Source organism: Bombina bombina, chromosome 3 (assembly GCF_027579735.1).
Source record: "Bombina bombina isolate aBomBom1 chromosome 3, aBomBom1.pri, whole genome shotgun sequence".
NCBI lineage: Eukaryota > Metazoa > Chordata > Amphibia > Anura > Bombinatoridae > Bombina > Bombina bombina.
The window spans coordinates 1188635245-1188659158 of NC_069501.1; positions in this window are offsets into that span (position 1 = coordinate 1188635245).

Genomic DNA, 23914 nt, shown 5'->3' on the forward strand with positions numbered 1-23914 from the left:
TATCTTATGTCTTGCATTGTGATCAATATGTGTTGTGTCATCAACAACATTACTGTACATTTTTCGATCATGATTATGATAGAGCATTCAATTTGAATAAACCTTATAATGTACTCCTCTAATTATCTATATTTATTTTTGTAGTTTACTATTACATTTTTTAAAGCTTCTTAGTCTACACTTTTGTGCTTCAGAACATGGATAGCACATGTTGATTTTTGTATAAATTTAGACAACAATCATCAAGCGATACACACATGATAAGCATTCAATCTTTCGTGTACTATGCTCTTGCTCCTGATTTACAAAATACAGATAAGTACATTTAAATATTAAAGGGACAGTCTACACCAGAATTTTTATTGTTTTAAAAGATAGATAATCCCTTTATTACCCATTTCCCAGTTTTGCATAACCAACACAGTTATAATATACTTTTAACCTCTGTGATTATTTTGTATCTAAGCCTCTGCAAACTGCCCCTTTTTTCATTTCTTTTGACAGACTTGGAGTCTAGCCAATCAGTGCCTGCTCCCAGATAACTTCTTGTGCACGAGCACAGTGTTATCTATATGAAATACGTGAACTAACACCCTCTAGTGGTGAAAAACTGTTAAAATGCAATCTGAAAGAGGTGGGCTTCAAGGTCTAAGAAATTAGCACATGAACCTCCTAGGTTAAGCTTTCAACTAAGAATACCAAGACGACAAAGCAAAATTGGTGATAAAAGTAAATTGGAAAATTGTTTAAAATGACATGCTCTATCTGAATCATGAAAGTTTATTTTGGCCTAGACTGTCCCTTTAAACCTAGAAAATTATATATTTACTTAAAATTGCATGCTCCATCTAAATAATGAAAATCATTAATTTTGTTCAGTAGCTCTTTAATGCAACATTGATGTGTGTACTTGATCACCAGTAACACATGTTTGAAATATTAGATTTTAACGTGTACACAACATATTATGTTTTCCAGAACAGTGACCGCACCACCTTCTAGATACATTTACAATATGCTCATGCACGGGATAGAGTCTGGTCCTTGACTCAATAATAACATAACATCAATAAATCCCAGCCAACGAGTCTTAAAAATCTTTCAACAAAGGATTTTTAATCGTATATGTTGCTTCACACTGTACAATAATAAATCAGGAAAGTCTGAATGTAAGCTCACTCAAATTCACACATACCCCATCCACCATACATATCCGTACCATACATACATTGAACACTAAATAAATCAACAATTATTACAGTACATAATAGTAACCATAACACCCCCAGGGCGTCCCCAGGGGGTGAAGACCAGCACCACCTGCATCAAATAATAAAAAAAGAAAAAAGAAAAATGTTCAGCCTTTGCACAAATCGGGAAAATTCTTTCTGTATAGAAAATGTAATAAACCATAAATCCAGGCTATTAGAGAGTTAACGGATACAGGCCATCTCACTCCGTCCTGATTTTCTGAACGCTATAGCTTGCAGGATTGTCACTTCGGTATTTCACAAAGGACCATATATTCTTATAGTACTTATTGGATCTTGTTGTATCCTTAACAATATTCTTGTGTTTTAATTACAGTCCACAAATAATAGAACTTTGCTACATATATTTGTTACATATATTTAGAATCCTCAATTTGCATATCTCATAGAGAGCCAAGTGCACATGAAACATCTGTTGTAATTGGAAACATATACTTGCAATAATATTGTATGTAGTAATGTCATTACTGTGTATACGAATGTCTCTCCATTAGAACTGACGTGTGAATGGCCACAATCTCTTGGTGTAATTGGCTGTATCAAAGGGAGATAACACATCGTATTGATCCAACCTCACAACCTTTAAACTTCACTCACAGTGTACTAAATAGTTCAGCATTAAAGGTTGCACTCTCGAGTTCTGCACATTGCCCAGATACAAAGTTCAAACTTTGGATGCCTTATGTTACTCGGGTCTTTCAAGGATCTCATATGCAGCCCGTGCGATAGTAAATAACAAGTAACAGTGTTACCTTATTCGTCGTATGCTTGTTTTCCGGGTACTACTGTGAGACTTATCACCGACGTTCCCTTCAGTGTGGAAATGGACCGCTGCCAAATTGCTTCAATCTCACCTTATGTGCCAATACCACTCACCGCTATCCTGAAGTGTGGCTCAAACAACACGTGCATAGACAGGTGATGGTGTCTTAGTGATTCCATAGGAATGTGTGTGAGGTTGGATCAATACGATGTGTTATCTCCCTTTGATACAGCCAATTACACCAAGAGATTGTGGCCATTCATACGTCAGCTCTAATGGAGAGACATTCATATACACAGTAATGACATTACTACATACAATATTATTGCAAGTCTATGTTTCCAATTACAACAGGTGTTTCATGTGCACTTGGCTCTCCATGAGATATGCAAATTGAGGATTCTAAATATATGTAACAAATATATGTAGCAAAGTTCTATTATTTGTGGACTGTAATAAAACCACAAGAATATTGTTAAGGATACAACAAGATCCAATAAGTACTATACGAATATATGGTCCTTTGTGAAATACCGAAGTGACAATCCTGCAAGCTATAGCGTTCAGAAAATCAGAACGGAGTGAGATGGCCTGTATCCGTTAACTCTCTAATAGCCTGGATTTATGGTTTATTACATTTTCTATACAGAAAGAATTTTCCCGATTTGTGCAAAGGCTGAACATTTTTCTTTTTTTATTATTTTATGCAGGTGGTGCTGGTCTTCACCCCCTGGGGACGCTCTGGGGGTGTTATGGTTACTATTATGTACTGTAATAATTGTTGATTTATTTAGTGTTCAATATATGTATGGTACGTATATGTATGGTGGATGGGGTATGTATGAATTTGAGTGAGCTTACATTCAGACTTTCCTGATTTATTATTGTACAGTGTGAAGCAACATATACGATTAAAAATCCTTTGTTGAAAGATTTCTAAGACTCGATGGCTGGGATTTATTGATGTTATATATATATATATATATATATATATATATATATATATATATATATATATATATATATATATATATATATATATATATATATATATATATATATATAAAACAACTTGTATACAACGTGTATTTTTTTTGTTGAAATCGCTTTTATTAGCATATGTTATATAACACAATCTTACATAATATATACAAAGATGATGTTACAAATAATTCAGTGGCTAATACAGTAATTATCTTCATGTGTAACTTAAAACTCTTGGAATATAAAAAAAAAAGAAAAAGAAGAAGAGAAGACAACGGAAAAGAAAACAGTCACATCTGTCACATGTGAGATTTTCATAGAGCTATATTTGCTCACACCTTGGGAGTTATAACACTTTATTTAATTGAGAGTTTAAGGATTTAAATTAGTAATATAGTATGGGGGATAGACTTGATTTATATTTTAGCCATTTCTATTTCTAGCTTCTGTGTACATGATCCAGGGTTCCCGAAGTTCGATAAACTGTTCTCTAGTGGACATTAATTCTGCAGTTGAACTAGACATCTTGTAGAAGTATTCTATTTTCTGCTCTACTAAGTGGAAATCTGGAGGTGCTGTCTTCCAGAATCTAGCAATGACCAACCTCACTGCCGTACATGCTAATGCTATCAGTTTGTTTTGTTTTGATGTGAATCCCTTTATCGGGAAACGTAGAAGTGCTTGTTCCGGCAGAATATTTACTTCTTTCTCAAATATTTTACTTAATAAGAAGGAGGCTGTGTTTCTCCAGTATGGTTGGATTTTGTTGCAGTGCCACCACATATGAGTGTAACTACCCTCTTCCCCACATCCCCTAAAGCAAAGGTTGTTATTTATACCTCCGATCAAGTTTAGATAGGTAAAGGTACCATCTGAATGATGATTTAAGATAGTTTTCTTGCAGTGAGCAGTTAAGGGAGAAGGAAGTGTCTCGTTTTAATGTTTGAAGCCAGAGTTGAATCGGCCATTCTTTCCCTAATTCCCTTTCCCATTTAAGCATCAGAGATATTTTAGTGTTGGGGTCAATTATTTTAAACACTGGATATAGGCGAGCTATCGAGCCTTTTAGTCTATTTTTTACTCAGCAAATAATTTCAAAGGAGGTGAGATTATGTAGAGGTGTATTTCCTATACTCGCTAACACTTTGGATCTTAATTGTAGGTAGTGGAACCAGGTGTATCTGTCAGTTGGGTCTAAGTCGTATTGCTGGTTTGTTAGAAATTTCCCATTAACCAGGGTGTCTGCTATTCTGTACAGGCCTCTATTTGCCCATTTGCTTTGTACAGCTTTATCAACTGAAGTATTAAAATCTATTACTGGGGCAGCTACGGAGATGGTGTTTAATAGAGGAAATTTTAGTGTAGTTTTGTCCCATATAAATAGTGTGTAAGAAATCACTATGAAATTTTTCCCTAGTGGGGGTCTGTTCGTTTTAGGGGTAATTTAGCAAAATCCTCTTCTCCAGGGGTTAGCCTCTAAGTGTATCCATTGTATATCACTAGTGGCGTTATGCCACAGTACGATCTGTGCTATTCTTGTAGCATTGTTGTATGAAGTCAGGTGAGGAATACCCATGCCCCCTCTGGTTTTGTGTCTAGTCATTATATGTTTATTAATCCTAGCTCTTTTATTATTTCATATAAAAGTAAGTGAATCTTTTTGTAAATTATTAAGTTCAGTGAGGGACACAGAGATGGTTAGTGATCTAAACAAGTAGAGCAGTTTGGGCAGAATTGTCAGTTTGGTTTCCACTATGCGACCTAGAAGAGACAGTTTATATTTTGACCATTTGGACATGAGCTGTCTGAGTTGTGAGAATAGGGGTTTGTAATTATGTTGATAAAGAGCATGTACATCAGTGGTAAGATTTATTCCTAAGTATTTAATTGTTTTGTTTGCCCATTTAAAAGAGATATTAAGTTCCAGGATTTTTTTTTGTGAGGGCTGGAATGTGAATGCTTAGAGCTTCACATTTGTCTGCGTTAATTTTATAGTCTGATAATGCACTAAAATGTTGCAGTATGGAGTATAAAGGCAGTAGCGAGAGTAATGGTTTTGTTAAAGTAAGGATGACATCGTTTTGATGCTATAGAAATACCCATAATATCTGGGCAGTCCCTGATCCTAATTGCAAGAGGCTCAATACATAGGGCGAATAACAGAGGGGATAAAGGGCATCCCTGCCTTGTTCCATTACGAATTGTTATATTTTTAGATTGGTAGCCTGCCAATCGAACATAAGCTGCAGGGGTAGAATATAAAGATTTAATGACGTTATAGAATTCTCCTTTGATTCCTACCTTTTCTAGTAGGGCGCGCATATAACTCCAATCCACTTTATCAAATGCCTTCCCTGTATCCAATGAAACAAGCAGAGAAGGCATTCCCTTTACTGAAGCAAAGTTTATCAGGTCAATAACTTTGTGGACATTATCTGGTGCTTCTCTTGCTTTAATAAACCCCACTTGGTCAGAATGAATTAATGATGTTAAGGGTCCATTTAGTCTATTAGCTAATATTTTTGTGAAAAATTTTATATCTTGGTTTATTAATGATATGGGTCTATAGTTCTTACAATGTTGTTTATTTATATCTGGTTTGGGAATAACTGAAATTCTTGCTAAGAGAATTTCATTGGGGATTTTGCTACCTTGCATGATGGCATTAAAGATTGTGATTAGTTGAGGGGCTATTACATTTTTTAATGTTTTATAAAATATTCCTGTGTATCCATCCGGTCCAGATGCTTTATTAGTTTTAAGGTCTTTAATGACAGATAGTACCTCAGCTAAGGTGATTGGTGAGTTTAGGGTTAGTGTATCCTCAGCAGGTAGAAGGGGAAGCTTACTATCCTCCAAAAATGTATCTAAAGCTGGTGTTTTGTTAGTCTCTTTGGAATTATGGGGCAAATTATATAGTTTGTGATAGAAGTCTGCAAACAAATTGGCTATTTCTAACGGGTCATTGGTTGTAATTCCATTTGTGGTTTGTAATTGAGGGACTGCAGTGGCCCTCGTGATTTCTTTTAGTCTATTCGCTAACATTCTGTCTGGCTTGTTTGCATGTATGAAATAGTGGGTGTCTAATAGTTTGATAGCTCTAGTGGCATCTTCAGTTAGTAGGTTATATAATTCTTTATTTTTTTGTTTCAGCAGTTTAGCCGTTTTTCTGTTTGGGTGATTTATTTCAAGTTGTTTTAAGTCTTTGATTTCTCTTTTTAATGTCTCTAGTTTATGTCTATGGGCTTTATTATGTTTTGATGATTCTTCCATAAGGTCACCTCTGATAGAGGCCTTAAGAGCTCCCCATTCAAATAATGGGTTGGAAGTCGTCCCTTTGTTGGCTTATATGAATTGGGTCATGTTTGTGTGTAGTTTCTGAACGATTAATTGATGCCCTAGTAATCTCGAGTTAAGGCCCCAAGCTCATGTTCTATTGTGATTAATGATTCCTCTAATGGTTTACCAGTGCATGGTCTCACCAGGAGCATATATGAATGTTTGCCTTAGTTAATAGCGGGATTAGTATCTGACTCAACAGTACATAATATATCCTGGAATAGGACCCATGTCCCGGAGAGTAAAATGTGTAGTCTCTTGTGTTTTTGTTAAGCGTCCTCCAGGCATCTATTAGGTTATGGTCTAAAGGAAAGTCACCTAGGGTATTTTGGTTGTGTTTAGTCCTTTGTTGAACCTGTGTTGTGTTTATTGACCTATCTATTTGGTTATTAAGAGTTAGATTAAAATCCCCACCTATGATCATTTTATATTTTTTCTAGAGAGTTAGTTATTTGCTTACTTTAGACATAAAACAGGATTGGTTTTCATTAGGTGCATATATGTTGCCTAGGATTACTGGTGTGTTGTGGATTAACCCCCTAACTATTAAGTACCTCCCTTCTCTATCTGTAATTATTTCCTCCTCTTTAAAGTTGAGGGATGCATGTAGTAGAATAGAGACACCTCTGTTTCTTTGGGCTAATAGCATGATACTGTTGTGGATATGACTTATCCCAATATTTAGGAGTGCTAGCTTTGGTTAAGGATTTATATTCTGTAAGTGCTTTTTTGTGTTTAATATTAGAATGCAGACCTCGGACATTATGGGAAATTATTTTTTTTTTTTTTATTTTAATAATAATTTTTTATTGAGGTAAATATGCATACAAAAGAACAACAAAATGAGTACATTGCATTAGGAAATTACAAGAACTAGATAATTGTAGTTAGAAGCATTACCAAATTACCTCTTTTTTTTTTTTACCTTTTGTTATAGTGATTTTATAGACCCCTAAAGAATTAGAATTTACAAAAATACAAAAGGTTGACCCCAAAGGATAATAAGAAAGGAGCCACTCTTGGACTCCATAATAAACACAAATGAAGCAGGGGGGTAATGGAGAGAGGTTAGGTATAGGAGAGGCCACTTTCTGACCTAAAATGTTCATTATTATATAAAGGCCACGTTCAGATCAGCAGCTTACTATAAAGTGCTTCAATTATTGATAAGTCATGGCTATATACCTAATACAACTTATATAAACAAATCATTATAGAATACACCCATCTTAAAGGAACACACCATGTAGATAATCTTTAGAAATACATGAGCTAAGTATAGTAAAGTATAAAACTAGGCTGGTACAGTATAGAGGGTTTAGAGATATGGAGAATTAGGAGTAACAATCAGAGTGGACCAGAACTTCTGGGGAATGTGATGAAACAAAGTAGTCCACTGGTTGGTCATAGAGGATGCAGGGAGCAACCCTAAATTGTAGCAAGAGGACGTAAGTGGAGTAGGGAGACTATGGGCAATGGATTACTCGGGATATGGGGGATACAAATATGTGTCTATCTAAATATTGATGGCTCTAGAATAGCGCCATACATGAGGACGCTCTACCCGTGGCGGGAAAATAGAGAGCCCATGAACCTTGACATTAAACAGCTATTCAACTTGGTGTGGTATTAAGCTGAAATAAGGATAGACCCCATTATATAGCTTAGCCAAAAGGTGGGTTAAATTCTAGACCAGGCAACATGCAGACATATGACATTTAAAAGACATGAATGAAACAAACTGCATAGAGGACATACATAAAAAGTAATGACAACTAACTGAATAATACTAACATAGAGTCTTTATATACAACACAACAGTAGTGGGGTACTGCATAATGCACCTGTATAATGTTTGTAATGTGTCCAGCTAGGTCTGCCAAAAGCGGTGATAAAATGAGAGACAGTCTAATTATAGGGAGCTAAGTAGCTCGTTCCTGTCAGGGACTTTCAGTTATCTTCGGTCCCTCCACCATAAATTATCTCCAGCCTCAACCCACTCCGATTCTTAAGAAATATACCTGGGAGCTGGGGTATAGTGGGCGGAAATGGAGAGAAGTAGGATTGAATCGGTATCGCAGAGTATATCTCCACAGAGCAATCGCACAGATATCAGGGCCCCTTTGGTTTATTGTCAGAACACCTACATATGACCACCGGCTACCTTCAAACTGCAGCACGGTGGACACAGCAGGGTTTAAAGTCAGCTCCATTAGCCCTGCAAGCACTAGTCCGCTATTCAGTAAGACTGTTCGTAACCCAGAGATTAGTGACAGATGTACCCTGAAGAGCGGCATATCCAGCGGAGGTGTTCTCTTATCTGTGTCCTTTGTTAGCTGCAGCAGCAGCTCTGTCAGTAGGGCTCCAGCATGTGTCGCAACTTCCTCGGACTTTATAGGCATTGGAGACTCCCGATCCAGAGTCTCTTCTCCCAGTAGAGTCGTAGGGGTTGAGTCAGAAGGCAGGGTAGCGAGGTCAACTGTACCGGTCGTCTCTGTGCAGTGATGTGTCTTAGAGTCCTCTGGCGGGACAGTAAAATTATCACTGTCTGTGTTCTCCCAAGTTGAGACGTACTGACGCTTAGGCCCAGGGAGATATCTATTATAGGTCTCAGACAAAACGCAGGTTAGTTCCTGTTCTAGTGCCTGAAATTGGTATTGGAGCGGTTCCAGCACTGACGCTTCCCATATTTGTACCATAGCCGCCATGTTCAGCACTAAGTGTGTACCTAGCGTGGCTTTGAGCTCACTCTTCCTAGTGATAGTTCCAGGAGTAATATCCACGAGGTTTATATGCGGTTGCAGGCTTGATTTTGTATGCGAGTTGTAGCAAGATAGCTATATTATAGGTAGAGTAGAGTAGCACTTTTCACTACTTATAACCCAGGATCCCTCAAATCCCGGGGGGGGAATGTGCAGCAGCCCCAACAGCGCAGATGAACAGAGGTCCGCCACAACGCTGTTTAGCTGAAGAGCATAGGAAGAATCATCTTTGCGAGATATGATCACAAACTCTCCCAGGGTCTCCCAAGAGCATATAGGGCAAAACTCTGCTATTAAAAAGACAATTTTGACAAAAAATACTCTGTAAAACCTAGTGAGAATCAGGAGCTCCTCTAAAACATGACCTTCCGCAGCAGCTGTAGGCTCCGCCCCCATGGGAAATTATTTTAATGGGTGTCATAAATAAAATGTGAAAATTGTTTTGCATATTGAGCTGTCAATATCCTAGAAAACTGTGTGTTAATAAAAAATTCTTCTGGCCCAGACCCAACTTTTATTTGTGTTGGCCAAGAGACAACAAAGACAGAAAATGTGGCTTGAGTATAAATTATTTGTGTTAAGCTTCGGTAGAGTGTATTCCTGACCCTCCTCGTAATAAGTAAATGTGACTTGACACTGGGTAAAGTGTATCTTCCCTGTTGTGAACTGTAAACATTATAGTAATCATCCAGAACATTAACATAAATATTAACAATTTAACCATAACAAGTAAATAGTAGAACAGCCGCAAACTTAATAACCAAGGTTATCAAGAAAATTTCGGGATGGGGATGGGAATAGGGAAGGGAGGGAACGGGAGGGGGGTAAAATAATGGAGGACTCCATCAAGCATATTCTGTGAGGTAAAAAGAGAGTTATAAGGGTTGGTGGGGGTTGAGTGTATCTCATAGAGCATACATAATATATTATGAAATATATACCAAGAAATTATAACAGATAACAATAGTAGATTAGTTATTTAACCATTCTGTATAACTTTGGATAATAGAACTTTACCAATATCCCAAAACATTACTAGTGAGAGTTTAATTAACTGACATCAGATACTAAATTCAGGTAACCTGTGCCTCAACTTCTTGTGTCTGGTCTGACCAGTCTATGGATCTTAATTCTCTGAAGTCTTTCCTCAGTTTCTTCTGTTTTCTCACTGGTGTCCACTCTCGCTGGAATGACTTTCTTTGTAGCTTTGGTTGGGATGTTGGGTCTTGCTGGTCTGGTAGTAGTCACAATTTTTGAAGAATGTATTAGCCCTCTTCTAGAGTGGAAAAGGAATACATGGTGTTTTGGTGGGTAAACATAAGTTTAAAGGGAAAGTTCCATCTGTACTTGATCTGTGTGTTGGTAAGAATGGTTAAGATGGGTTTTAGTTCTCTGCATCTTCTGAGTGTGGTTGTAGATAGATCAGTATATATCTGTAAGTGATGGCCTTCATATGTGATCGCTGGTGCTGATCTTGCAGTTTTAATTATCTGGTCCTTGATGTGGAAATAAGGGAGTTTAACTATAACATCTCTAGCTTGAGACATTTGTGGAGGTTTGGAGAGGGCTCTGTGTGCTCTATCCATTAAGAACATGGTAACATCAGTTTCAGGCAACAGAAGTTGGAATATTTGTGTGAGTGTGTCTGGTAAGTTAGAGTAGCTTTCTGTGAGATTTCTGATACGCAAATTTGATCTTCTTGATCTATTTTCAAGATCTTCTAATTGATCCTCTAACTGTTTAATCTGAGATGATTGGTCTTAAATGTACTATGGATGTTGGGTATCTCTTCCACTATTTCGTCTAGTTTTTCTTCAATATCTGTAGTTCGCCCTCCTATCTCGAGTATGTCACGCTTTAGATCAGCTAATGCCGTTTTTAGCTCTTCTTGAAAAAGAGCATTTATCTTTATTTGTAGTGGTTAGCTGAGCGGAGTCAGTAGATTCTCCAGTTGTTGGTGGCGTCTGACTTCCAGCTGATTATAATGAAGCCTCTAATGTTCTATGTTTAAGTTGGGAGCGAGAAAGGCAATCCTTCACCATCTGTGATTTATTCTTCATTTTTGATATAGTAGAAGGCTCTGATATTCTAGCGATGTTAAGGAAGTATAACTGCTTATGGTGCTTGAAAGAGTCCTCAGGAGTGCTAAATCATGTAGCTGTCGGAAGGAACATTGGGTGGTTCTTGTACCTTGGTAATAAACTTTACATATTGCTGCCGCTTCTCCACTTCTCTGCGGTTAAAGGCCAATTTAATGGTGTGCTGTAGTAATTAAAGTCCCTTTTATATTTTCTGTAGAGATTTTAATTTTTCCTTAGTTTATACTGTAACCGAGTATAACTACCAAAAGTTTAGTGTCCTTTCAGTGTCTCTTCCTTCAATTTCCCACTTATGTCACTAGCAGTTTCAACAGTGGGGCTGAGGTGAGCAGTATGTCTTTTCCTAAAGGACAGATTTGTGGGGCGGCTTTTCTGATAGAGGGTAATTCAGGGTTGTCCTTTAATTGTGGGATCAGTGGTTGCATCTATTTCAGTGAGCCTTGGTTTAAACCCAGATGCTGTGATTGAGTTTGCAGATATTATTTTGCCAGTGTTAGGGTATGTGGCTAGTTATGTAACACAGCTTAATTAAATGCTTCTTTGTAGTTTGGGAAAATAAAGATGGCGGTTTTCCCACCACTTACCCCTCACTGTAGATATTTTCCAGCTCCTCTGTATTTGATCCTTTATAATCACTTCAATGGGTTAACCAAAGGGCTCCTATATTTAGCTGGTGCTTGTGTTGGTTTTTACCGTACTCCGCAATTTATCATCTGCTGTGCTGTTTCAAATAGGTATCAAACTTGCTGTCTTCGTTCTGTAGTGCAATTCAGCTGAGTATTCTCTGTTTTAACTTGCTTTGTGGTCCAATTAGCACTCCGTGTGCTATTGGGTGTTATTCCAGAGCCTTGTGTTGGTAAAGCCTTGATGCGTATTCCGAGGTAGGCCGCAGCTGCGGACTTTCCTAAAGCTGAGTCTGTTCCAGTTATTTTTTGCTTGCTTTATGCCTTATAAAAATGCTACTGGAGTGTCCTCCTTTTGATGTCCTGTGGCTTATTTCTCCTGTTTATTTCAGGTTTTTTTGGTTAAAAACACAAAAAAGGAACAGAGCGCAACCGCAACTCAAGGTAAAAGTTTTATTATTTTATCATGCGCTAAAAACTAATTGCACTTACAAGAAGTTAGCAATATTCAAGCCTTTAGGTTTTAACAGTCCACTGGATCGCAGTTTCTCTGTTAGCTCTCCACACTGGGATCAGATATGGCGTCTCCGGGAAGTCCACAGGCTCAGGTGTCAATGACCAAATGGTGACTGATAAACAAGTACTTGTAAGAACTAATGAATATGAATGTCTTTCAACAGTGTCCCTATTAAGGTCTACGCGTTTCGTCCTCCTTTGTCGGGACTTTCTCAAGACTCAGGGTATGATAACTTATTTCGCGGGGATCCTCTTCTTAAACGTCCAGCTATGTTTCTATTGGTTGAAATTTAGGCCTATCGTAGGCTCCGATCCGACACACCCACTATCAAACAATGTCTCTCATTTGCGGTGAGTCAGATAGGAGTCGCCGATCTTAACATTCTAATTTAAATCTAAAACACCACCATACACGGAATGCATATTGCAGTAAAACTGAATAAATATGTTTAAAAATACATAAAATAACAACAACATCATATAATATACCTAAATACACAAATATATCATTATATTGTGCTTTAGAATAGCGATTGTGGAGCTCTTGCTTACTACACACTTTGCTAGTATTTCTTAAAGGGATATTCTTAATTCCTTAAAGGGATATAGACATTACTTTCTCCCTTATATACCTCCTATTACTAGTAATAGTGATGTACCAACACCAATTCTAATCCTAACTAATGTGTGCTTTCCTACGGGTTAAAAATGTATTTTAAAAAATTACTATTGAATCCTTAAGACTTTAATTTTATAAAAATACTAATAAAAATTTATATATAATTCTAAATAATTACTGCTTATTAACTTACATTATTCTCTTTAAAATAGTTGTTAATTGTAAGAGTGTACCTATGATAATTAGTTAACAAATTCTTAAAATCAAATCATGAATGCTTGGAGATCCAAATCTATGTTTAACCCTTTTGGAACCAAGCAATCTAACAATTGAATCCACTTCGTTTCTCTTTTTCTTAGTTCTGTTAATCTTTGGTGGGGATTGGAAGTCACAGATACTGTTTCTAAAATACTAATTTTAAGACTACTGGGGTCCTTGTTGTGGAACTCACGGAAGTGATCAGACACACTGTGTGTCTTTAGACCTTGTTCTATGTTGTAAATATGCTCATAGCATCTACGTTTCACTTTCCTTTTTGTCCTCCCTACATAGACACACCCACATTTACATGTTAAGCTATAAACCACATACGTGGATTGACAGGTGCCTCTTGATTTAATGGGAAATAATTTCGAATGACTTGTGTCCTTAATGGAGTCCCTATTCCAGATTAAGGGGCACATGCAACAGTTCTTTCGACCACATTTAAAGGTCCCCGGTTTCCCTTTTGCCCAATGGTCTAATGTTCCCAGGCCACCTTGTCTATTCTGGTCTAACATAGGTAATTTGGAGGGGGCTAGTATATTTTTAAGGCTCCTATTTTTCTTATACACAATATTCGGTTTATCTTTAATTGCGTCCTTAAGTAGTGGATCTGCCTGCAAGATACCCCAATGTTTATTCAGAATTTTCTTAAAGAAACCAGCCCCTTCATTGTACGTGGTTATGAACCTAATTGTGTTGTGCTCAGATCCTTCATTAATAGTTCTCTCTTTGGAACATAATAGTGTGTCCCTACTACACACTGTATTCCTACTTCTTGCTTCCGTTATCAGCTTTTTATCATACTCCTTTTCTAGGAACTTCATTTCTAGCACATCAGCTTCCCTACTGAAATCCTCTAATTTTGTACAATTTCTTCGTACCCTACGAAACTGCCCATAAGGGATGTTTTGTATCCATGATCTCTTATGGCCACTATTGGCATTTAAGAATCCGTTACTGTCAGTGGGTTTACGGAATTTTTTTTACCATTACAGTATTTGGAATACCTTCACTGAAAAATTCAACGTCCAAAAATTCGATACTAACTTTGGACATTTTACTAGTAAATGATAAATTAAAAGTATTGGTATTCATATAATTGATAAATTCTGTGGCCAATAGTTCCTCTCCTTGCCAAATAATAATAATATTGTCAATGTATCTCAGATACTTGACGATATACTTTGCAAAGGGGTTATTATTCCAAATTTTCATATCTTCAAATTGGGCCATGTATATATTGGCATACGAAGGTGCCATTGGGGTACCCATGGCCGTCCCTTGGATTTGTCTATAAAAATTACCCTGAAAATTAAAGTAATTCTTACTTAATATAAAATCTATCGCTTTAATTAAAAACTCAAGCTGTTTATTTGATATGCCACTATTAACACCTACAGAATTAAAAGCTTCTATTCCTTCTTTGTGAGGAATACTGGTGTATAAGGAAGACACGTCGCATGTTATCCACACATAATTCTCATTCCATATTAAACCTTCTAATTGAGTGATAACATCCAACGTGTCTTTAACATACGATTTAATCTCTTTCACAATTGGTTGCATGAAAAAGTCAATATAAGTCGATAAATTACTGGTAATTGATTCCACCCCTGAGATAATGGGACGACCAGGGGGATTGCACGGGTCTTTATGTAGTTTAGGAATATGATAAAAAATGGGTATTTTTGGGTGGGGATTATATATAAATCCATATTCCTCATTGTTCAGGATAGATTCATTTTTAGCCTCACTCAAGATGCTTAACAGCTGTTTATTATATTCGACCGTGGGATCTCTACATAATTTTTCATAAGTTTGTGTATCTCCCAAAAGTCTAGAAGCTTCATTTAAGTAATCTGCCCTGTTCTGGACAATAATCCCCCCACCCTTATCCGCCTGTCTTATGACCAACTGTTTATCGTTTTTTAACTTGTTAAGGGATATTCTTTCTTGCTGACTTAAATTATCTTTAAACTTAAACTTATTCTTGAAGGTACCTGAATCAAAATATCTATTTAATTCTTCAGTCATTAGTGTATTGAATACTGGAATGTATTCTCCCTGCGTAGACGTGGGATTAAAAGAAGATGGACGTTTAAAATTACTGTGTTTGATTTCAACCTCAGAATCATGTAAACTCAATTCTAACAAGTCCTCCAATTCTGGGTTCACAACATTTTCTACATCTCTTGTATCTTTAAGCTCATTGAGAATCCTTAGAGTTTCAACATCTTTATTATCCCAAATATTTTCTGTCTGGTCTTTCATGTTTACTACTTTGTAAGCTATATTAGTCTTTGCATAATACCTCTTAAGGTTTAATTTGCGTACAAACTTCTGGAGGTCAATATAGGTCTCAAATTTATTTGGGAGTTGTTTAGGGGCAAATTTAAGCCCTTTGTTTAACAACAATATATCTGAGTTGGTTAATTCAGTACTAGATAAATTGAAAATGTTATCTTTGGCTCTCTCTAGATGTTGTTCCTTTCTCTCTGTTTCTTTGGTTCTTTTGCCGCTTCGCTTTCCTCGTTTGGTTCCCACTCTCTTCCCTCTCTTGGCCTTTTTCTGTTCTCCCTGTTTGCCATTAATGGTTCTTCCCAATTGTTCGTTTGTGGCCATGGGGGATGTGGACCTTGACCCTGCTCTAAAAAATGAGGGCCCCTCCATTCAAGACTCTGTATTGCTGGAGACTTGGGTTCTTTGTTATAATTGTGTTGATAATTGTGGTTCCAATGAGACCCTACGTTTCTACTGGGGGAATTTCTATAATACGTATCATTTACCTGATTATAATGTCTCCTACTATCATTTTGCGAAGGATGCTTATTAAAATTCCTATGGTATCCTGGGTTTCTATTTTGATAAACTATATTATCTTTAGGTCTAGCACCATATACGTTTTTGTTCTTGTATTCTCTGTTAGTGTCATAACTATTTGACTGATCATTATGATTCCTTTCATTAACTGAATTATCTCTAATAGTTTGTGGGTCAGCCTGTTTGGGAAAGTGCTGACCATTTGGATTGCCTTTAATCTTATGTGTATCTTTAGGTAGTGTATGTGTATGGATTTGATTGGTGTTGGTACTCTGTCTTGAATTAATAGTTCTATGATAACTGCCCTTCTAGACTTTTGGGAGATACACAAACTTATGAAAAATTATGTAGAGATCCCATGGTCGAATATAATAAACAGCTGTTAAGCATCTTGAGTGAGGCTAAAAATGAATCTATCCTGAACAATGAGGAATATGGATTTATATATAATCCCCACCCTAAAATACCCATTTTTTATCATATTCCTAAACTATATAAAGACCAGTGCAATCCCCCTGGTCGTCCCATTATCTCAGGGGTGGAATCAATTACCAGTAATTTATCGACTTATATTGACTTTTTCATGCAACCAATTGTGAAAGAGATTAAATCGTATGTTAAAGACACGTTGGATGTTATCACTCAATTAGAAGGTTTAATATGGAATGAGAATTATGTGTGGATAACATGCGACGTGTCTTCCTTATACACCTGTATTCCTCACAAAGAAGGAATAGAAGCTTTTAATTCTGTAGGTGTTAATAGTGGCATATCAAATAAACAGCTTGAGTTTTTAATTAAAGCGATAGATTTTATATTAAGTAAGAATTACTTTAATTTTCAGGGTAATTTTTATAGACAAATCCAAGGACGGCCATGGGTACCCCAATGGCACCTTCGTATGCCAATATATACATGGCCCAATTTGAAGATATGAAAATTTGGAATAATAACCCCTTTGCAAAGTATATCGTCAAGTATCTGAGATACATTGACGATATTATTATTATTGGCAAGGAGAGGAACTATTGGCCACAGAATTTATCAATTATATGAATACCAATACTTTTAATTTATCATTTACTAGTAAAATGTCCAAAGTTAGTATCGAATTTTGGAAGTTGAATTTTTCAGTGAAGGTATTCCAAATACTGTAATGGTAAAAAATTTCCGTAAACCCACTGACAGTAACGGATTCTTAAATGCCAATAGTGGCCATAAGAGATCATGGATACAAAACATCCCTTATGGGCAGTTTCGTAGGGTACGAAGAAATTGTACAAAATTAGAGGATTTCAGTAGGGAAGCTGATGTGCTAGAAATGAAGTTCCTAGAAAAGGAGTATGATAAAAATGCTGATAACGGAAGCAAGAAGTAGGAATACAGTGTGTAGTAGGGACACCACTATTATGTTCCAAAGAGAGAACTATTAATGAAGGATCTGAGCACAACACAATTAGGTTCATAACCACGTACAATGAAGGGGCTGGTTTCTTTAAGAAAATTCTGAATAAACATTGGGGTATCTTGCAGGCAGATCCACTACTTAAGGACGCAATTAAAGATAAACCGAATATTGTGTATAAGAAAAATAGGAGCCTTTAAAAATATACTAGCCCCCCTCCAAATTACCTATGTTAGACCAGAAATAGACAAGGTGGCCTGGGAACATTAGACCATTGGGCAAAAGGAAACCGGGGACCTTTAAATGGGTCGAAAGTAACTGTTGCATGTGCCCCTTAATCTGGAATAGGGACTCCATTAAGGACACAAGTCATTCGAAATTATTTCCCATTAAATCAAGAGGCACCTGTCAATCCACGTATGTGGTTTATAGCTTAACATGTAAATGTGGGTGTGTCTATGTAGGGAGGACAAAAAGGAAAGTGAAACGTAGATGCTATGAGCATATTTACAACATAGAAACAAGGTCTAAGGACACACAGTGTGTCTGATCACTTCCGTGAGTTCCACAACAAGGACCCCAGTAGTGCTTAAAATTAGTATTTTAGAAACAGTATCTGTGACTTCCAATCCCCACCAAAGATTAACAGAACTAAGAAAAAGAGAAACGAAGTGGATTCAATTGTTAGATTGCTTGGTTCCAAAAGGGTTAAACATAGATTTGGATCTCCAAGCATTCATGATTTGATTTTAAGAATTTGTTAACTAATTATCATAGGTACACTCTTACAATTAACAACTATTTTAAAGAGAATAATGTAAGTTAATAAGCAGTAATTATTTAGAATTATATATAAATTTTTATTAGTATTTTTATAAAATTAAAGTCTTAAGGATTCAATAGTAATTTTTTAAAATAAATTTTTAACCCGTAGGAAAGCACACATTAGTTAGGATTAGGAATTGGTGTTGGTACATCACTATTACTAGTAATAGGAGGTATATAAGGGAGAAAGTAATGTCTAGATCCCTTTAAGGAATTAAGAATATCCCTTTAAGAAATACTAGCAAAGTGTGTAGTAAGCAAGAGCTCCACAATCGCTATTCTAAAGCACAATATAATGATATGTTTGTGTATTTAGGTATATTATATGATGTTGTTGTTATTTTATGTATTTTAAAACATATTTATTCAGTTTTACTGCAATATGCATTCCGTGTATGGTGGTGTTTTAGATTTAAATTAGAATGTTAAGATCGGCGACTCCTATCTGACTCACCGCAAATGAGAGACATTGTTTGATAGTGGGTGTGTCGGATCGGAGCCTACGATAGGCCTAAATTTCAACCAATAGAACATAGCTGGACGTTTAAGAAGAGGATCCCCGCGAAATAAGTTATCATACCCTGAGTCTTGAGAAAGTCCCGACAAAGGAGGACGAAACGCGTAGACCTTAATAGGGACACTGTTGAAAGACATTCATATTCATTAGTTCTTACAAGTACTTGTTTATCAAGTCATTGACACCTGGCCTGTGGACTTCCCGGAGACGCCATATCTGATCCCAGTGTGGAGAGCTAACAGAGAACTGCGATCCAGTGGACTGTTAAAACCTAAAGGCTTGAATATTGCTAACTTCTTGTAAGTGCAATTTGTTTTTAGCGCATGATAAAATAATAAAACTTTTACCTTGAGTTGCGGTTGCGCTCTGTTCCTTTTTTGTGTTTACAGCTTCCCGTTGTTTGGGCGCTCTTCAGCGTCTAACGAATATCAAAGCAGCACCGCTCTCAACAACAGAGACAGTAGGATCTTTATCCTAACACTCGAATAACGTCAAAGTTTTACATACTCCTGGGGACATCGAGGTGAGATAGGTAGCATATTTTAAGCTACTTTTAGTTTGTTTTAATGTTATATGTAATAGTTAGGTTGTGTTTTATTTTCGAATATTGTGTTACATTTGTCAATTCAATTGATTTTTAACATTGTTCATAGTGACTGTGTTGTTTTATCGTGTATAAGGAGTGCTCAGTAGTTGGCTCACTTAGACAACTTACATTGTGAATTTTACTTTGTATGTTAATCCTGTACCCCGGTCTAGTGTTGTAGAGTACAGCCAGTTAAATAATAGGTAACAATAGGCTCTACAGCAGTGGTCAGTTAGCGCAGTGTTAGGGTAACAGTATAGTTTTTTGGTTAAAAGCTGCTTTTTTATCCGTTTTTTTGCAGAGGTCTATCTGTGTGCTGCCACTCTGATCAACGGCTAGCTCCGCCCCTCTATATAACGTGTATTTTGAAGAAATTATATATTTGGATAAAAATAGAATTTACACCTTGGTCCTGTTAAAAATTATTATCAGATTAAGTTTCAAATACACTACTGCCCCCCTTTCTATATCTAGAAAATTTCGGGATGGGGATGGGAATAGGGAAGGGAGGGAACGGGAGGGGGGTAAAAATAATGGAGGACTCCATCAAGCATATTCTGTGAGGTAAAAAGAGAGTTATAAGGGTTGGTGGGGGTTGAGTGTATCTCATAGAGCATACATAATATATTATGAAATATATACCAAGAAATTATAACAGATAACAATAGTAGATTAGTTATTTAACCATTCTGTATAACTTTGGATAATAGAACTTTACCAATATCCAAAAACATTACTAGTGAGAGTTTAATTAACTGACATCAGATACTAAATTCAGGTAACCTGTGCTCAACTTCTTGTGTCTGGTCTGACCAGTCTATGGATCTTAATTCTCTGAAGTCTTTCCTCAGTTTCTTCTGTTTTCTCACTGGTGTCCACTCTCGCTGGAATGACTTTCTTTGTAGCTTTGGTTGGGATGTTGGGTCTTGCTGGTCTGGTAGTAGTCACCAATTTTTGAAGAATGTATTAGCCCTCTTCTAGAGTGGAAAAGGAATACATGGTGTTTTGGTGGGTAAACATAAGTTTAAAGGGAAAGTTCCATCTGTACTTGATCTGTGTGTTGGTAAGAATGGTTAAGATGGGTTTTAGTTCTCTGCATCTTCTGAGTGTGGTTGTAGATAGATCAGTATATATCTGTAAGTGATGGCCTTCATATGTGATCACTGGTGCTGATCTTGCAGTTTTAATTATCTGGTCCTTGATGTGGAAATAAGGGAGTTTAACTATAACATCTCTAGCTTGAGACATTTGTGGAGGTTTGGAGAGGGCTCTGTGTGCTCTATCCATTAAGAACATGGTAACATCAGTTTCAGGCAACAGAAGTTGGAATATTTGTGTGAGTGTGTCTGGTAAGTTAGAGTAGCTTTCTGTGAGATTTCTGATACGCAAATTTGATCTTCTTGATCTATTTTCAAGATCTTCTAATTGATCCTCTAACTGTTTAATCTGAGATGATTGGTCTTAAATGTACTATGGATGTTGGGTATCTCTTCCACTATTTCGTCTAGTTTTTCTTCAATATCTGTAGTTCGCCCTCCTATCTCGAGTATGTCACGCTTTAGATCAGCTAATGCCGTTTTTAGCTCTTCTTGAAAAAGAGCATTTATCTTTATTTGTAGTGGTTAGCTGAGCGGAGTCAGTAGATTCTCCAGTTGTTGGTGGCGTCTGACTTCCAGCTGGTTATAATGAAGCCTCTAATGTTCTATGTTTAAGTTGGGAGCGAGAAAGGCAATCCTTCACCATCTGTGATTTATTCTTCATTTTTGATATAGTAGAAGGGCTCTGATATTCTAGCGATGTTAAGGAAGTATTACTGCTTATGGTGCTTGAAAGAGTCCTCAGGAGTGCTAAATCATGTAGCTGTCGGAAGGAACATTGGGTGGTTCTTGTACCTTGGTAATAAACTTTACATATTGCTGCCGCTTCTCCACTTCTCTGCGGTTAAAGGCCAATTTAATGGTGTGCTGTAGTAATTTAAAGTCCCTTTTATATTTTCTGTAGAGATTTTAATTTTTCCTTAGTTTATACTGTAACCGAGTATAACTACCAAAAGTTTAGTGTCCTTTCAGTGTCTCTTCCTTCAATTTCCCACTTATGTCACTAGCAGTTTCAACAGTGGGGCTGAGGTGAGCAGTATGTCTTTTCCTAAAGGACAGATTTGTGGGGCGCTTTTCTGATAGAGGGTAATTCAGGGTTGTCCTTTAATTGTGGGATCAGTGGTTGCATCTATTTCAGTGAGCCTTGGTTTAAACCCAGATGCTGTGATTGAGTTTGCAGATATTATTTTGCCAGTGTTAGGGTATGTGGCTAGTTATGTAACACAGCTTAATTAAATGCTTCTTTGTAGTTGGGAAAATAAAGATGGCGGTTTTCCCACCACTTACCCCTCACTGTAGATATTTTCCAGCTCCTCTGTATTTGATCCTTTATAATCACTTCAATGGGTTAACCAAAGGGCTCCTATATTTAGCTGGTGCTTGTGTTGGTTTTTACCGTACTCCCGCAATTTATCATCTGCTGTGCTGTTTCAAATAGGTATCAAACTTGCTGTCTTCGTTCTGTAGTGCAATTCAGCTGAGTATTCTCTGTTTTAACTTGGCTTTGTGGTCCAATTAGCACTCCGTGTGCTATTGGGTGTTATTCCAGAGCCTTGTGTTGGTAAAGCCTTGATGCGTATTCCGAGGTAGGCCGCAGCTGCGGACTTTCCTAAAGCTGTGTCTGTTCCAGTTATTTTTTGCTTGCTTTATGCCTTATAAAAATGCTACTGGAGTGTCCTCCTTTTGATGTCCTGTGGCTTATTTCTCCTGTTTATTTCAGGTTTTTTTGGTTAAAAGCTGCTTTTTTATCCGTTTTTTTTTGCAGAGGTCTATCTGTGTGCTGCCACTCTGATCAACGGTTAGCTCCGCCCCTCTATATAACGTGTATTTTGAAGAAATTATATATTTGGATAAAAATAGAGTCTACACCTTGGTCCTGTTAAAAATTATTATCAGATTAAGTTTCAAATACACTACTGCCCCCCCTTTCTATATCTAGAAATTAAGAATTTGTTTTTTAATAAGGTATAAATTGACATGAATGACATCATGATGTCACATGCATATTGCATCCAATCCCACAATAATCATCTTATAATTGTCCAGACTGTCATTCCTATTCCTCTGAGTGCCTAGATGCAGACCAGCTTGTTATGTCATCAGTGTTCTGAGCTTCTCAGCCATTTCTAAGTATACATAAAACATAATCATGTTGAAATTTCTTGATTTAATTTAATGATGCATGATCTATAAAGGGTGCACGAGTATGTTTGCATATTTCATCTAAGCTTTGATTTTAACATGATTTATGTGTAGACTGTCCATTTCACTAAGACAAACATTAATATTTCTCTAACCTAAAATGTTCAAGTCTGAATGTGTCTATTAATATTAGGATGACATACATCAAAACATACTATATTCTTAAAACATACTATGAAAATGTAATATCAGATAGCATTCTTTTCTTAATAGTTAATAGGAAAGATACGGTCTACTGTGTAAATGTTTAGAATAGTAATTGATTGAACCATCAAGGTTAAAAAAATTAAATTTAACATTACCAAGGCAATCATCTTAATATATTTTTTCATCAGTGATTACCTTGTTTCGAAGTTTATGTGGAGTGGCCATTTATATTTGCTCATATGAAACACTTCCATATTATCCAATTAGTGGACTTTCATAAGTCAATCCATGGGCATGTGTCTAAAGTACTCTATGTTGTTCACATTTAATAATGCACTCTAAGCTTTTCAATATCAAATGCATACATGTGTACTGATATATATTATCAAAAAGAGAAATGTAATATTGTAAAATCATAAAGATTAACACATAATGGGGACTTTGCAACATATGCTTTATAATGTATGGATCAAACGATCAAGAATAAGTACCAGTGAGCAAACATTAGAGTTTCAAGGATCAATTTCAAAAGATTCGAAATTAGACTTGCTTCAAATCAAGACCTTTAAACATATTTATTATTGTGACTTTGTCTAATTTGTGAGCAAAATAAATAATTACATATTTCAAATGATGATGAATATTAATTTTAAATATAAATAATATATTTCTATATAATATTTGTATTGAAAAAATTGTATAATATATTTCAGATGGGCCATCCATTTCTGGGCATCAACCTGCCACACCCTTCCAAACTTCCCCCAGCCGCTCTTTCCGTCGTGGCCCTTTCAAAGCTGTTCTACCTGCCCTTCGCCGCTCTCCCCATCTTTCCGGTCCTGCTCCTGCCCCACCTGCCCATGCCCCAACTGCCCAGACCCCACCTTCCCCACCCTGCCAAGGCCCCACTATTCCCTACCTGTGCGTGCACACCCTTGCCCCGTCCATCCTCCCCGCCAACCTATTTTCCACTGATCCCTCACCTTCCTCTGCTAGGGTATTCCTGTTCTCCTTCCAGCCACAGATGAAAGTATCATTATAAATCAACTTAGACCAATACATTATTAAAGGGACA